At 38.6% G+C, this 15,695-nt stretch overlaps 1 protein-coding gene across 3 annotated transcripts in view; it reads right to left on the bottom strand.

Annotated features, from left to right (window-relative positions):
- Positions 1 to 15,695, bottom strand: part of dco (discs overgrown casein kinase 1) — a 32,771-nt gene that overhangs the window by 2,705 nt on the left and 14,371 nt on the right. For all 3 annotated transcript variants that reach the window (XM_073960223.1, XM_073960221.1, XM_073960222.1), the window contains exon 2: positions 38 to 259. The gene's annotated coding sequence lies outside the window, so the exon portion shown is untranslated. The remainder of the gene's footprint in view (positions 1 to 37; positions 260 to 15,695) is intronic.

Below are 15,695 nucleotides of genomic sequence, written 5' to 3'. Positions count from 1 at the left end.
TATTAAACTAAAATTACGATATAAAATTTATATTTACCCTCTTTTTCCTCTTGGCGTCCAATATTATGTTTTTTGTAACAACTTTTTGTTGTTTGTTAATTAAATGTGTTTTTCTTTCCTTCTCATAAATCGTGTTGCTTTCTTTTGAGACGTTGGGCTGGCGGCGAAACGACTTTTGTAATTCAAATGTGTAGTTGTTGTACTCCTTCTTTTCTACTTCTTAGTGTGTTGTGTAGTATCCTTACTTATAATTATCTATCTGTAAAATAAAATAGAAAATTATTAGCATTTGTTAACATTTTTGACATAAATATTGCTTCAATAAACCATATTGAATGTTAATTGAATTTAAAGTTCGTTATCATTGAATCGTTTTAAATATGATATGTATATTTGTTCAATAAATTCAAGCACAGCCGGCTTTAATTTCTTTGCTGAAGAACATATTTCAATAAACTTTTGTAAGACAAACGTAACAGGGCTTTTATGTCGGTATACGAAGAATAATATTTACATGATTCAAAAACTTGGTATCACCCAGATCTGGGAATATAGGGTTCATAATATAACCTAATCTACCAATTAATGTGGACCTTAAAATTTGAAAACAAATAAAAACCAAAACCGATTTTTTGCCTAGATTTCATTGTTGTGTGTTCTATTTTAATATCAACATAAATTAACAAGTAATACAGTTTACCACATAAGAAAAAACTAAGCAAAACAACAACAATAGTAAGATAACAATTAGTAAAAACTTGAGTTTCAACTACCATACCGGGCAGGCAGGCACAGGCCGCCTTAAGGTCATTTGTCTAAAAATAATTGTAGAAAACAATCGTAGTATTGAAATAATTCAACTTAAAAAAGAAAAAAAAAACAGAAACATATATTTAGCAACACAAACAAAAACAAGTGAATGTTCAAAACAGCTGTGCTAGTTTACAACAGTTGTGTTTTTGGAGCAACAAGTTGTTAACTTTAATACATTTTTATTTTTTTTAACATTTTCGACATGAGAACATTAAATTTTGAAAGATTTTGTAACAAATTTAAAAGTGAAATTTCTACAGAACATCGTTTACTTTGGACATAATAAAGAGGTTAATTAATAATTAACATATCCGTTTCCCCTTATATGAAAGAAGTAGTGAACAAACTAATGAATTGTAACTGCATTGGAAATATGTACTTAGATGAACAAAAAATCGGAGTCCACAGTAGCAAAATGTAATGTTTGAAAACCATTCGCATCATCTAACTGACGTGTTATTGGGCTGTTTATATCATTGCTATTCAAGATTTGTCATGAGGGCACCGACCGTAGCTAGAGAGAACCCTGTTAATAGTTTTAAGCATAGATGGTCATGATGGTCTTTATATTGTAGTCAGGGCTGTACACATACAATGGTACGATTTAGTAATGTAGCATAAAAACAGCAAAACGAATATAAACAAATACAAAGCCAACTTTTACATGAAGATAATTTTAAATTTAGTTAGCAAAGGCCCGAAGCAAATAAAACGTCTGGGAGACTGGTTTGTATGTATCCAACAAATTTCTATATCAACATCCTTCTGCTATTTCCTGTCAACCCTGGCTTGTGGCACATACTCAGACCTCGAAACCTGATAAGAAGAAATGACACTTGATTCTACAGGCTAGATTTTGACAGAATTTTGGTCAAGGTTAGTAATGTTCAAACATTAGTGAAAATCGGAAGGTTGGCTTTATTTGATCTGCTGAGAGGATTATGGATCGATCCTCAGCAGTTTTAAAGAAAATTTGTCCTACGATGTTATTCATTAAAAACTTGTGGTATGGTTATTTAAATATTGCTGGGTATCAGGGCCTGCAATATTGAGAGAAATGATATAGTCTTCCGATTTACAAGTGGAAATATTGAAGTGGGAAAGTTGAACAGGGCGTACAGCAAGAGTTGCAATCTCCCCCTACTGTTTAACTTTTACGTCTCTAATTTTCCTTCGCCTCCAGACGACCTACCCAGATGACTGCACCATTATGGCCACCATAGTATGCATCAGTGAACTGGAGCACAAAATCAATGTCTATCTCAACACTCTGGCTACGTTTTTGAAGGAAAGAAACTTATATTTATCACCGTCAAAATCCACAGCAATCATCAAGTCATTGACAAAGAAAGTAGGTAGGGTATTGGGCAAAGAAATCACGGGTAACACTTGGGGCAAGGACAAGGAGATCTTGCTGACTACTTACGAAGCAGTTAGCCGCTAAGTATTAAAGTGGAAAGGGTTGCAAACCATCCAAAACAATGCCATACGAACCGCTGCCGGATGTGTCCAAATCTATTGTGTGGACCATCTGCTTAAGGATGCAAAGATGCTGCTTCTAGACAGTTCATGCAGTTAGTTATGCAACACCTATTTTTGGTCCGATTCATGTCAAATTTTGGGACTGGGAATATTTTTGGCTTTTGATTACATATTTTCTTATGCAACAAATATTTAAATAATAGGTGCAAAAATGTTTGTATGTACAATTTTTCTGTTTAAAATCCTTTTCAGACAAGTCAATAAAATAGAGAAATGTATAACCACAGCCTCAACCTTCAAAATACCGAAAATCGGGAGGTATCGTTTTAACTTAAACCGACAAATTTTAGGTGGAAAGTTGTTTACCCCCAAGGAAGACTTAATACCAAAGTTCAGCCACTTCGGCGGGATATTGAGGCCAAAACCTTCAAAATACCGAAAATCGGGAGGTAGCGTACTATGGGGGCTATATGAAGACGTGGACCTATACCGACAAATTTCAGGTGGACAGTTTTATACCCCCAAGGAAGACTTAATACCGAATTTCACCAATTTCGGAGAGATATTGAGGCCACAACCTCCTAAATACCAGAAATCCAGAGGTACCGTTCTATGGGGGCTATATGAGGACGTGGACCAATACCGACCAATTTCAGGTGGAATGTTTTATACCTCCAAGGAAGACTTAATACCAAGTTTCAGCCAATTAGGAGGGATATTGAGACCACAACCTTCAAAATACCAGAAATCCGGAGGTACCGTTCTATGTGGGCTATATGAAGACGTGGACCTATATCGAGAAATTTCGGGTGGAAAGTTTTATACGCCCAAGGAAGACTTAATACTAAATTTCGGATATTTCGGAGAGATATTGAGGCCACATTTAGGAGGGATATTGAGACCACAACCTTCAAAATACCAGAAATCCGGAGCTACCGTTCTATGTGGGCTATATGAAGACATGCACCTATACTGACAAATTTCAGGTGGAAAGTTTTATACTCCCAACGAAGACTTTATACAAAATGTCAGCCATTTAAGTGCGATGTTGAGGCCACAACCTTCAAAATATCGGAAATCGGGAGGTATGGTTCTATGGGGGCTATATGAAGACGTGGACCCATGCGGACTAATTTCAAGTGTAAAGTTTCATAACCCTAACGAAGACTTAATACCATATTTCAGCAATTTCGGTAGGATTTTTAGACCACAAATCCTTGTATATATTTTTGCATATGGTTTTGCATATGCTCATTTTATGCAAATATGTAAAAAATATGTCAAAATATTGTCGATATGTAAAATATGCAAAAATTTCTGGACCTAATTCGTTTTATTTTGTGGTAAAACGAGTTTCTGTCTAATCAGACTTTCTCTACGACCATCCTAACCATATATGCATTTGCATAGGATTCCGCATCCCAACCACCATATTGTCGTATAGGAGCCATCCTCTACTCAATACCGACCAAGAGGAGGTCAGACATAAATGTGAATGTTTTCAAAACATTCTTTGAGTTCGGGTCGCGTGTTTGTGTATTGCCGAAAAACCACATAGCCAGCGATAACCGTCTGTTCGACAATGCCCTGAACACATCCTGAAGGATATCCGGCGTTACAGCCCCGACATCCAAGATGTCACACTATCGGAAATCGACCGAGTGTCTCTGGCCTCGCTAAAGGCGCTTCATAAACAAACAGTCCAGCAAACTATCAACTTATATCAAGTTAATCGTGTCCTACAGCAACATCCTACAACGGTTGCCGACGTCTATATGCCCCTCTCTTTTATTCACCTACCCCTACCTCTCCCTCCCATCCTTCCAGTTTCAATTTACTCTCCTTTCTCTCTCTTTTTAGTTGAACATAATGGACCGCAGGTCACCGAGTGGAGTAGCTGTTTATAACAATGACAGCTGAGCATCCTACAACCTAACCTTCAATGAAACGGCAGCGGGGGGTTCTTTCTACCTGATTGACCCGAAACCAAAAGCATCAAACCAATGCAGCTACAATAACAACCTATCCTTACCTAAGTTATTCATTTGAACTTAAAGATGAAGAAGAAACCTGCGGACCACCAAAATGGTTTAGATGCACTCGTTACCTTTGCGTCGACAGTACAGCTTAAACCTGCAAGACTTGGGTTGCGATGAATACTGGTAAGCATCATGTCACAATGGGTCGCAATTTCAATAATCTACTACCTTTGTGGATGGTTTAAAAATGCTACGCATTGGACGCAAAGTTTTAGTCATATCCTGAAAGTTAGGTGATACGCTGTTAGAACGATCTTGACACGATGCGGGGGATAGACGCCACAATCTTCCACTCAGCTTCTTAGAGTGTTGATATGGGGGTTGTGACCGAACAAAGGTTATCCATCTTTACTGTCACAAACCAATACAGTGCACTCAAAACCAATAGTGTATCTTTGGAATGTGTGACACACATATTTGGTAGCGATCTCCTACCAAATAAAAAATTGCTGAGATCCCCTAACACCGAGGTAGTAATTATCATGCCCTTGCCGTGGTAAGGAGGCTATGCCGCGGTAGACCTCAGCTCCTCCACAACTCAATATCCCATGGACATTCAAAATTTAAACAAAAAAACCAAAAACCTCAAGATGAACCTTCGACTGATGTAGGTGTGGGTGCCTTGGCACCCTCAGTCTTTACACTCACTAGTGCAACCTCCTCACTATCCCTGACAATTACGAATATGGACATTGACAACGATTCCCCTAATGTTACGGCCAGCAGCTCTAACTCTGCTACAAAGCGGACTGAAAATATGGACGGGGACGACACTCCGGAACTTGACCACATTAATGACAGTTTGAATAGACAGAGCTTAGTACTCCTCAATTTAATTGAGGAAAGCGTCCCCTTGACACTCAAGGAGGAAAGCATCCCGGATGAAATTTGGGAAAAATTATCGCTGACTGAGGAGGAGGAAGATATGGACACGACACCGATGTGCCACTACATCGGCAAACTTCGGGACATCTTCAATGAGAAAGCACATCAAAGATGGCTATTGGAACCTGGTTGTAGGGTATCCAAGACAATCTGGCCTGTGGTTTCTCGTCGAAGAACTGCTACCCTCCTCTCACTTGATAAGTTAGGAATGAAAATCGCGGTCAAATTTGCTCACAATAATGCATTACTGTGAATTGCTTGTTTACATTTTGTATGTGATTTTATTCCTAATAACGCATTTTGCACCGCCATGCACTAGGCAGATATGAGATAGACACTCTGACCTTCCTGTCTAACATAGATCCCATCGTCCTACTCAACTTTGCCAGACATCTAGCATGGCTTGGCAAAGGTCCTTAACAACCCTTAATAATCAGACTCTTTTCACTCTTCCAGATAATTCCTTGGCGTCAATCTCTACATCTCCTACACTCACCATCATCTCTATCCTATCATCCTCATCTCATCAAGCTGCATCAACACTGTATCATCTCCTTCATCTTTAATCATCTCAACAACACACCCCTATCATCTTTAAACCATCATCTCCATCATCTTTAAATAGCCTACAGGATGAACACAATGGACCAACGGTCTCCGAGTGAAGCAGTCACCTATTCTAATAGAGGGCTGCGCACCGTTAAACCTAAACCTAAATTGCTTGTATAATCAACGGCAACTATAATATAATAATTGTTCCGCAAACATCCCAGATGGGACAAGGGAGACTTCTCTCATATCGTCAATGAGTGCACCCCGATTCATATTAGTTCGTTCAATGATATGGGACCTACTGTTTATTGCCGAGTCGCAACGGCGTGTCCTAAGACAACACTTTCCTGAAATAATCAGGAAATGTAGCCAAAATCACTGAGGGGTATTTTGCCACCGTTGAAAATTTGATGTTGCCTGGTCTGGGAATCGAACACACGAGCTTTAGCGTGCAAGGCGGATGTGCATACCATTGCACCACGGTGGCAGCCAACAGCAATTATGGGCCCTAGAAAATCAATTTCATCTGATTAACACGATCCTTAATACGAAATTTTGTTAGCAGCTTAAAAGGCAAAATCGTCAATACTAAACATTTATCGGTCATAGCGATCGATAAAGGTAAACAAAACAAAAGCTCCTATTACTACCAAGAAATGCATACAACAAATGAAAACAAACACGTGTATTAACTAACAGTCAGACGGACGGACATAAATAAACGACAAAACATCCAACTAATGTGTGCAGTAATGCATATGCACCTTCTGAACACCACCAAAACGATTTTAAACAATATGACGAATATGTGATCTCAAGTGTGAAAAATATATTTATTGCAATATTTTTGTTTGGTTGCTTTTCATTTAGTCTCCGCGGAGGGCAATCCGTCTGCTGCCGCCGCTGTCATTCTGTGTTGTTTTTCAATTGATTTAATACCTCCAACTAGACTGGCGACCAAAAACAAACGGCAGTCAGTCAGCCAAAAGAAAATGAAGCGCAAGGCAGAAAATCTATAGACTGTTAGTAGTACATAGCTAGCTAGTAGCTATTCAATCAAAATATGTAATACTCTTTGGTTGGAATGTTATAGGGAACGACCGAATTGACGTTACGATAATATGTAACACCATATGATTGTATGTCCGTGCGTCCGTCCGTCCGTTCATACTGTCGTAACTATGCATTTCAATAAAATAAAGGAAAAAAAAAGAAAGAAAAAAATTACGACGACGATGATACATACAACATATTGATTTTTATTTGTGTAACGGCTGTATTATAAAGTCAACTGGCATTTGCTTCAGCCGCTCGTTAGGTCTTATCTCCTTAAAGTGCATTCAAGAAAGGCATTCAATTGTTTTGAGTTTTTCTTTCTGTTTAAAATTAATTGGAATAGAACAAATAACTAAGGTTTATATTAAAATTAATAAAGAACAAATAGAAACATTATGTACAGCTAGTATATACAATGGGTGACTGGAAAAGAGGAGGGGGAGGATGATGATTATCTTTTGTGCATCAGCAGCTAGGCAATAATTGTTTGTAGTTAGTATATCAGTTTTCTATTTTAAGGGAACTATTGATTTTTTAATGATTGAGTGGATAGTGTGATAAACATTTTACTTGAAGGTTTCACATTTTAAGGCCAAACAGTGAATGCGTAAATGTTCACTACAGATTGTTTCACTTTCTTTTCATACATTAAAAAAAGGCAAGCTGGTGCCAGTGCCAGTATTTTTATACACTCCAATATAGAATGTAGTCCACGAATCAGAAAGATACATATTTTGTCTACAAATATTATTGGATGAAAAAATAATGAACAATATTGTATTTTAATGTTGTTGACCGATAAAGGAGACACATACATTTAATTGTGACCGATAAAATTTGTTTATAATATTACGGGGAGGGTGTAATTTAATTTTATGACCAATTTTAAAGGTACTGCGTATTAAAACATATGGTAGCATATTTTGCTGTAGTAAATATTCTAAAAAATATTTAAAAAAGTGGCTACTAATTATACATGACCAGAAATGCCTCCGCATTTCCTTTAATCTTAAATTCCATACTCAGAGGTAACCACCGATGAAGCTCAATCCCACAGGATGATCATATCGCTTGGGCCCAGGTCTACTTATTTGTCTATTTTCATTATAGCGTACTGGCTAAGAAAATGTGTCCCACCATCCTTTAGGACCAAATTCATTTCAAGCAATTTGAAGTCTATTTAGTCATGTCCGTCCTTTTGTATGGAGTACACGATAATTCTCGAAGCGAGTAAACAATTCGATTCAAACGTTGTACTAACCTCAATGTTTCTTTCAAACTTAGTTCAAGTTTGAAGATTGATAATATCGGCTCACGTTTTGGCTCCGCAGAACGGTAATTTTCATTTTTGCGTATTTTGAAGGTTTTAGCTATGGAATTAGCTTTGATCTGTTGATGCAAAAACTGTTTACCAAATATTGTTGACTTAGGTCCACGTTTTTGTAAGGCCCCATATAAAGGTTTTAGCAACTAAGATTTTGATTCCAACTAGGAGTGACAGGTCTTATGGAAGACTACTTCCACCAAGCTTGGTCTTTATCGATATAGATGGATCCAAAATGGAAGGCGGCATTGGGCCGGAGTTTTTAGCGAGGAACTTAATGTCAGACGATCATATAAGTCGAATCAGATCTGTACTGTCTTTCAGGCGAAAACGGCTAATAGGGCTTAAGAGGTCGGTTGTTGTTGCTGTAGCAGGTAGAGACCTACGTAGAATGTTTTATGATGGGTTAAATGCAATTTAATTGCCAAACTCGACAACTTCTATAAATATCTATTTGTTCGTGAATAGCAGACGATAGTCGATGCATGTAACAGAAGTGCACAGACCGTACTTGGCCGCGCTGTTAATAGAAGAAAGCCGTGGATAACTGATACAACATGGGCCGAAATTCAAAAACGGAAAAATCAAAAAAATCGTATTGAAGCAGCGCAGACTAACGAGGAAAGGACCGTAGCAAAGTTTGAATATAGAATAACAGCAAACAATGTTAAAAAACTTGCGCGCTTAGACCGTGAAGTATACTTTAACAAAATCGCAGATGAAGCTGAACAAGCATCGAATGTTGGGAACATGCGCCAAGTATATGCAACAATAAAAAAAACTAAGTGGCAACAACATAAGAAGTACTGCATCGATCAGAGACAAAAACGGAGCCGAACTCACAACACCAGACGAACAACTTAATCGATGGTGTGAATTCTTCTCCGAAAATTCCACAACATCCCAAAACTACCAGCCACTCCCAACACCCTCAAGACGAAACCAAAGACGGGACATCGCAACCCACCCACCAACTCGGGATGAAATAAAATCAGCTCTTGAGTCTCTGAGAAATGGTAAATCCAGTGGCCCTGATAACATACCAGCTGAACTGCTAAAATATGGCGCTCCATCACTAGTAGATGCCCTTTTTCCTTTTATACGCACTGCATGGACAACATCGAAAATTCAAGACGCATGGAAAGAAGGAGTCATAATTACAATTCCCAAAAAGGTGATTTGAAGGAATGTAAGAATTGGCGAGCCATCACTTTACTCAACTCTATTGCAAAACTCATGGCATCGCTACTGCTAAACCGGATACGCCCAGCTGTGGAATCAATACTGCGATGCGAACAGGCAGGGTTTCGCACCGGCAGATCTTGCGCCGACCATATCAACACACTTCGAATTATCATCGAGCAATCAAAGGAGTACAATGCACATCTCTACTTACTTTTCGTCGACTTTGAAAGAGCATTCGACACCATATCACGTGATGCACTGTGGGAAATCCTTTCCCTAAATGGTATTCCGGACAAAATAATACTCCTCATTCGTGAACTCTACAGAAATTCGACATGCCGTGTGCGTTTTAATACAGCAGAAAGTTCACCCTTTATGACTACAGCCGGAGTTAAACAGGGATGCATTTTGTCACCAACGTTATTCCTGTTAATGCTGGACTTTGTTATGAACAAAACAAACAGCGAGGCCCCATGTGGCATACAGTGGAACCTCAACAATCGCCTAAACGATATTGACTATGCCGATGATATTTGTCTCATGGCCCACCGTTTATAGGCTTATTATCAATGCATCTAGTATAGGCCTCAAAATTAACATCAAAAAGACAAAACTTATGCGAATCGGGACTAGTGTTACAACACCACTAACCGTTAATGGCATTAACATCGAAGACGTCAATACATTTTGCTACCTCGGAAGCGTCAAATCTGAACATGGTGGCTCTGAAGACGACATTGTGGCCCGTATAAACAAAGCCAGAGCAGCTTTCCAAGCCCTACATAAAACATGGCGATCTAATAACATTTGTCGCAAAACAAAATTACGCATTTTCGACAGCAGCGTGAAATCAGTGTTGCTATATGGCTCATCAACGTGGGGTACCACCCAGTCGAATATGAAAAAGCTCCAAACGTTCACAAATGGCTGCCTTAAACGTATCCTCCACATATACTGGCCGAATGTAATATCAACTAATGAACTGCTCACTATTACAAATAATATCCCAGTCGAGGAGGAAATCAAGAAACGAAAATGGACTTGGGTTGGACACATTTTAAGGCGTCCCGATAATGACATCACGAAGTCAGCTTTGCAGTGGAATCCTCAGGGACACCGAAGACCAGGTCGACCCCGAATGACGTGGATCAGATGCGTTAAGAGAGAATACGAAGCCCTCAACAAGACATGGAATCAAGTCAAAAGTATCGCTAACGATAGAAGAAAATGAAGAGAATTTGTTACCGCCCTATGTTCTACATGAACTTTATTTGTTATGATATGTTCATATTATTTTGTATCACATTTCTTTAACAAATAAAACAGGACATATATATATATATCGTAGAACTTCTTCCATATTTCTGCTCAAGAAGCCAAGAAGGGATCATCAGTGGGAAGTTCTATTTAAGGACCAGAACTTGCTGGTGGTATGAAAGCAATGTCGATTACTGCAGACTATGTTAGGATGAGGAGGAGACACTGACCATCGAAAAACTACTATGCCAGTGTCCAATGTTAACCAACACTAGATACAGGCTTTCCGGTGATTATGAATTCTCGTCTGTTTCATACCTATCTAACATGGACCCAGAAGTCATTGTCCGTATCTCAAGAAGGTTTAGATGGATATGGGGAATGAAGGTCTTCAAGCTTTAAACTAAATTGAAATCAACTTATGAATTCCTCCTTGAGAACCGTACAAAAAATTAGCATCATCAGTCTTAAGCAGCGAAGACCATATCAATACTAAAGGATATATGTTTGTATTGGTTAAAAAACAACAACCAGATGATGTTTATCATTTGTTTTGATCACGTACACAGTACTGGAAAAGATAAGCAAATGCCTTCCCTGATCTGGTTGTTGTAACAGTGTTTTACTATTATGTTTGTTCTATCTCCAGTTCCAGGAAGGTGGCTACTTCGATGGGATGTAACCACAGATCCACTGGAGTCAGATCAGTAGGCTTGGCGGGCAGTTGAATAGGTGCTTAGTATCGTGCGGGCCCATGCCGCATACTGGGCAGATGTCTTGCACGGTGCGATCGATTCCCGCCCAATAGGAATTTAGGCGAATGCAATATCCCGAGCGTAATTGAGCCAAAACTACTCTGGTTTGTCGTGGCATCTGACTATCTTCAGCTGCGATAGATGGGGGATGTACTCCGATGACTGCATTCACACAATAACTGCTTATGGTCTTAGCAACTGTGTCCGTGTGAATGCTGTTCAAACCTGCCTCATATGTCCGTTGATCTAGAGGTTCTCTCCTATATTGTTGGACCGCCGGCTCTAGAGCATGAATATCCTTATGATATGCCTGGGTGTATCGGTGACCAGCAGATGGTGATTGGGATGGCTCTCACGGTAGCACCCGAGCAAGTACTGCAACGATAGCATCTCATCTCATTGTCGTACTGGAAGAATCTTTGCCTCCTCATGTAGATGATCTACTGTAGATTTGAGGAGGCTCCCTGTTGCTGTTCTCAGGGCGGCGTCCTGACAAATTTGAATCTTATCCCACTGCGTGTCGCATACATTCGGGGACCAAACTGGCGCCGCATAGCTTACCACAGACCGACATATCGCTTTATACGTGGTCAACAAGGTTTCTTTATCTGCACCCCAAGTGCTGCCGGCTAGGGACTTGAGGACCTTGTTCCTACATTTCAGTTTATCGCAGATAGCTGTGGCATGCGCGGACGACGTGAAAGTGGTGTCGAATGTGACCCCTAGAATTTTGGACAGTTTGTGGACGGAACTCTGGTACCATCGACCCTGATATTCAACTGCCTTCTATACTGCGCAATCCATGTGGTGAACAGAGTGGCCGTCGATTTAGTACATGTGTTTGTATCCCTGATCTGGTGAAACACATAGCCGAGCGTTGAAACTTTAGTATTCTGCTTCTAATCACCTATGAAATTGTATCTAATTTGTTGTACACCAAGTCCTAAAAAAGACTCAAGAGAAGCTTCAAGCTTGCTTCCGATAACATTTTTCAACCATGAGTTTGTGGTTGTTAAATCCATTGAAAACAGTACACCCTCGAGAAAAGAATGCTTAACAAATAGATGCAATGCAATACTGCACAGCAAAATTTGAAGGAAGGGGTTCTATGCGATGATATGCAAAGGAAGTCGTAAAAGATCCTATTTTTTATTATCATTTGAACCCATTCAAAGGAAGTCGTGAAAGATCAGATCTTTTCATCAGCATTTGAACCCATTCCATCGATCCACTAGATTTGAAGTTTGCGTTTTTATACCCTCAGCATTTATGCTAACGAGGGTATATACACTTTCATACGGGCAAAATGTGCCTCATCGAAATAATGGTTTTAGGCCCCAAGTATGTTTGGACGAAATGTGTTTCAGACAATTAGGAGTCAATTGAGCAATGTCCGTCCGTCTGTCTGTCTGCCTGTCTGGCTGGAGCGCACGATAAATCTCGAACGGATGAACCGATTCGGTTCAAATTTTGGCTTTCGTAATATTTTACCCAAACTTAGTTTAAGTTCGAAGATGGGCTACATCGGTCCACTCCTTCCGGTACCTCCCCCACAAAAGTTCGAAAATGTTCGGAAAATTTGTGCGCACTGTAACTCTTGATGGGAGTAACCGATTTGGTCCATACTTTGCCCATCGTGAAACGTGTACCAGACTTAAATAAAGTTTCAATATGGACTCAATCGGACCACACCTTCGGGTACCGCCCACACAAAATTTCGGAAAAGTTCAGTTTAGGGCCATCTCTCGAATCGCTTTGATTTTGGTTTTAGCAACTTGTATTCACTGCCCTCCATACGACGGTACAAGTTTCATCAGGAGCAAGTCCATACTTCCAGAGAAAATAGCTTGAAAGTTGCAAAAAATCTCTATGACACCGTGTGAGTTGGTTGGAGCGCAAGATAACTCTCGAACGGATCTGCCGATTCGGTCAAAAATTTGGCCTTAGTAATATTTTGTCCAAACATAGTTAAAGTTTGAAGATAAGCCATATCGGTCCACTCCTTCAGGTGCCTCCCCCACAAAAGTTTAAAAATGTTCGGAAAAATTTTTCGTACGGTAACTCTTGAAGGGAGTGGCCGAATTGGTCCTTACTTTACACATCGTAATATATCAAGCAGACATTGATCAGGTTCAAATATGGACTATATTTGTCCACTCCATCCTGTACCTCCCACACAAAATTTCGGATAAGTTCACTTTAAGACCTGATACCAAATCACTTTGATTTTTGTTGAAGGAACTTGTATTCGCTGCCCAATTACGATGGTAAAATTTTTTTTAGGAGCAAGTCCATACGTCTTGAGCAAACAGCCCAAAGAGAGTAAAAACCCCCTATGACACCATATGTTGTGGCTGGAGGTCCACTTCCATAACGGTCAATGTCGACCCATTCCTTTTAGTATCTCCTCCGCAAAACTTTTGATCTTTAATCCTAATCAACATTTTTGTCGGTTCAAAAGCCAAACAATTTTAAAACGCCCTAAATACATACGTATTTTGGGAAAAGCATGTTTCAATATGCACAGGCTGAGGGTATATCTCTGTCGGCAAAGCCGACTGATACTTTTTTACTTGTTATTTACACACTTACATATATATTTCCTTTTATTTACCTAAACATGTTGAAAACTATGTAAGGTTTATTATTTACAATAGGCTTGATGTTGTCGGAGACTCAAAATGACGACCAAAGTTTTTAAAAACTCTCGCCGTAATGTTGTCTTACATTTCCTGTATATCAGACAAGTACAACTTCTAAACAATTGGTGTTGTACCTAGCTCGAAACGTCGTTAAGACTCTGCCATGAAAAGGAATTCCTAATCATCGAGCTAAAAATAGAATCGGACAGCACTCTTTGGCATTATAAAAGTTCCCCATGTCTGTTTTAAATCTGACATAGAATGATATCGCTTCTCGAGATTTGAACAAAAGTCAAATTAATAACGCATAAATTATATTTTCCTGAAAAAGTCTCTACTCTCCCTTCATTACAAGTCGGTTTGTAGATCCCTACGTTGCGATACCATTTATAAATATGTATTTCCAAAAATTTTGTTATAAAATCAAAAGTAATTAACAATAAATTAGTAAAAAAGTGCAGTTGGAGTCCATGTCGAAATTTGAACTGATGTTGGGAAGATAATAGAAAAAATTGTACGTTGAAACAAAATCTGTTGCGGGGAGCAAAGGAATAAGAACGGCGATTAAACTGCAATTTTTAATATAATTTTTTTTGATGATTAATTAATTGTAGTTTTGTTTGTTTTGAGAACCATGCAGTTTCCAATTTTGGTATAGGTTTTATATATTTGGAAGTATTGAGGAAGTTTGTATTTACCAAAAGTGGTAAATGTGGCGCTAGAATGGTTTAGCCACCAACAACAATTATGGAATTATCATAATAAGGTTCCAACCAAAATGGCGAATATGAAAAACTAAATATAACAAGTGGTAATAAACACGAAATATAGCAGAAAAGGGAACAGAAAGTCAGTTGTCAAATATGGCCATATGTTAATAATATTTACAGTTGTTGGAAATGTTTGGTTTTAATGAAGTTTTATTTTCTGGTTAACAGCACGTTCTTGGGAGCAAAGAAAAAAATCTACAACTACAACATTACCAAAAAAGTTATCTATACATAGAAACACTTTCATGTTTATGGCTATAAGAAAGATGATGACAATGACCAACAACCGAAATTCTATAGAAGCCAGTCAAATAGAAAGCCTAACCACTCTTGGCTTCCATTTATTTTCTTTTGAAGTGATTTAATACACAATGAAAGAGAAAATAAAAAACCATATAAATGAAGAAAATTGTAGTAAAGAACATAGAGGTAAACAATATAAAAACCAGAATTGCTTCCAAGTCTTACCAAAAAATCCACAACAATACATAGAAGCGCAATCGCAACATCTATTTTTCTAGTTATTAAACCGTTGTTGTGAGGTTCTGTTGCTGTGGTTGTTGTCGACAGTGTATTAAAGCCATGTCATGGTGTCTTTCAGCTTACCCAAAAATGTTAAGCTCGATAGCGTCATAAGATTCTTTGCCGGTCGCTCAGTCATTTGGCCATTAAATGCCATGCATGATGAGTGGTATATAAAACAAATATTTACTACTTTCGTCGGGGTTTTTCTGTCGACCAAAAACTAAACTTCCGTGATTCAAATTCTTGATTAATGATAAGATTTTTTTATCGCTATGCCTTTCTTTCTACTCTCTTCCATTGCAATGTTCCTCGTAAAAGCTACTTAAATAAACCCTTTCAAACAGCTGTTGAGTGACCTCTCTCGTTGTTGCTTTTGTCTTTCCCTGTTTTCCATAGAATACTTTAAAAAT

This window comes from Musca autumnalis, unplaced genomic scaffold (genome assembly GCF_047663935.1).
Source record: "Musca autumnalis isolate F117 unplaced genomic scaffold, ASM4766393v1 scaffold_1, whole genome shotgun sequence".
Taxonomy (NCBI): domain Eukaryota; kingdom Metazoa; phylum Arthropoda; class Insecta; order Diptera; family Muscidae; genus Musca; species Musca autumnalis.
The sequence above is the reverse complement of the archived record's forward strand: the minus strand, read 5'-3'. Positions and strand labels throughout refer to the sequence as shown.